At 41.3% G+C, this 2,028-nt stretch overlaps 1 pseudogene; it reads right to left on the minus strand.

The window, feature by feature from the left end:
* Positions 1–326: 326 nt before the first annotated feature.
* LOC116418718 lies at positions 327–1,289 on the minus strand (annotated as a pseudogene).
* Positions 1,290–2,028: the final 739 nt, after the last annotated feature.

The raw sequence follows: 2,028 nt of genomic DNA on the forward strand, positions 1-2,028 counted from the left end.
AGACATTTATTCAGCATCACAATCAGACTATTTTAACATTTAGCAATCAATAGCATGGGTGCAAAAAAAAAAAAAACTACATTAAAACCCTTTGTTGGAATGCTTTACACTTTCCACAGAACAGAAACTAAAATAACCTGTTATACAATTAGTCACAAATATAGTCCTCGAGTTTTTTGCCCATATGAATATTTGTCTAAAATATGTCTTCTTTGTAGCAGCTAGGCCCTGCCACCACTGTGCTTGGCTGAGTTCACAAATCTGTGGTAAACTGTAGCTTCCACCACTTCTCTGGCTCCCCTCTCTTGCTAAGCTTTGTTTCCTAATTAAAATCTTCTGCCACTGCCATAGCTGCTGCTGCTACTGGAACCGCCATAGGCACCTTGGTTTTGTGGTTTGGCAAAGTATTGGCCTACACCACCATAGGGGCCAGAGCTTCTGCCTCCAAAGTTTCCTCCCTTCATGGGTCCAAAATTTGAAGACTAATTGTTGTAATTGACAAAATCATTGTAGCTTCCACCACCTCCAAAATTGCTTCCATCATTACCAAATCCATTATGGCCATCCCCCCTGCCACCATATCCACCACCACCATGGCTGCCACCAAAGCCACCACAACCACTGAAGTTTCCTTCACCACCAAAGTTGTCATTCCCACCAAAACCACCTCCATGACCACCACCAAAGTTTCCAGAACCACTTCGACCTCTTTGATCAGATGAAGCACTAGCTATCTCCTGCTTCGACAGGGCTTTCCTAACTTCATAGTTGTGGCCATTCACAGTATGGTATTTCTAAATGACAGTCTTATCCACGGAGTCATGGTTGTCAGAGATTATAAAGGCAAAGCCCCTTTTCTTGCCACTGCCTCAGCCAGTCATGTTTTCAATCACTTCAATTTTCCCATACTGTTAAAAATAATCTCTTAGGTGATGTTCTTCAGTGTCTTCTTTAATGCCACCAACAAATATCTTTTTCACAGTTAAGTGGGCACCTGGTCTTTGAGAATCTTCTCTTGAGACAGCTCTCTTTTGTTCCACGACTCTTCCATCCACCTTGTGTGGCCTTGCATTCATGGCTGCATCCACCTCCTCCACAGTGGCATATGTGACAAACCCACAGCCCCTGGAGTGCTTGGTGTTTGGATCGCTCATTACCACACAGTCCCTGGGCGTTCCCCATTGCTCAAAATGGCTCCTCAGGCTCTCATTGGTTGTTTCAAAGCTCAACCCTCCAATGAAGAGCTTCCTCAGCTATTCAGGTTCTTTAGGAGACTCTGACTTAGACATGACAGCAGGGAGAAAAGAGACTTTAATGATGCTTCTTCAACAGTGTCCACAGGCAAAGGAGCAAGCTGATGAATGTATCTGCCAGCCTACCTCTCTGTTCACTTTTCTTCATCCTTTTTTCTTTCTGTTCCTCCAGTTCAATAATTTCAATCATCCTATCTTTAAGTTTGCAGATTATTTATTTTACTTGCGCAAATCTGCTTTTAACCACCCCCACCCTCACCCCAGTGTATTTTCCCTTTTAGTTATGATACTTTTCAGCTCCAGAGTTTCCTTTAGGTTTCTCCTTATCATTTCTATCTCTTTATTGATATTCTGATTCCATTCGTACATTGTTTTCTTCTTTGTCCATGATTACCTTTAGCTCTTTGAGTATCTTTAACCCATTTCTCATGAAAATATTCCCCAGTGGCCCTTGCAGTGCAGTGAATACACCATGATAACTCATGGATTACAGTCCTAACCTTACCCCCAAAGTCTGCCCAATTATTAAATACTATCCTCATATACATTTCTGTTACATTAGGATTAGAGAAAAGTTCTGTTGGAAATAACTCCAAGAACAGTTTTTATACTTTACTTTCACATTGAAGATCAATCTGATTTGCTTCAGCCTCAAAGAGTGTGTTTATGTAAAATTAAATGAGTACTGGCAGTGAGCTGCAACTTTTTTCTAAATGAGAAATGGGTTAAGACAGTCATTCTAAAGTCTTTGTCTATGAAGTCCACTATCTGGGCT

This window comes from Piliocolobus tephrosceles, chromosome 2 (genome assembly GCF_002776525.5).
Source record: "Piliocolobus tephrosceles isolate RC106 chromosome 2, ASM277652v3, whole genome shotgun sequence".
Taxonomy (NCBI): Eukaryota; Metazoa; Chordata; class Mammalia; order Primates; family Cercopithecidae; genus Piliocolobus; species Piliocolobus tephrosceles.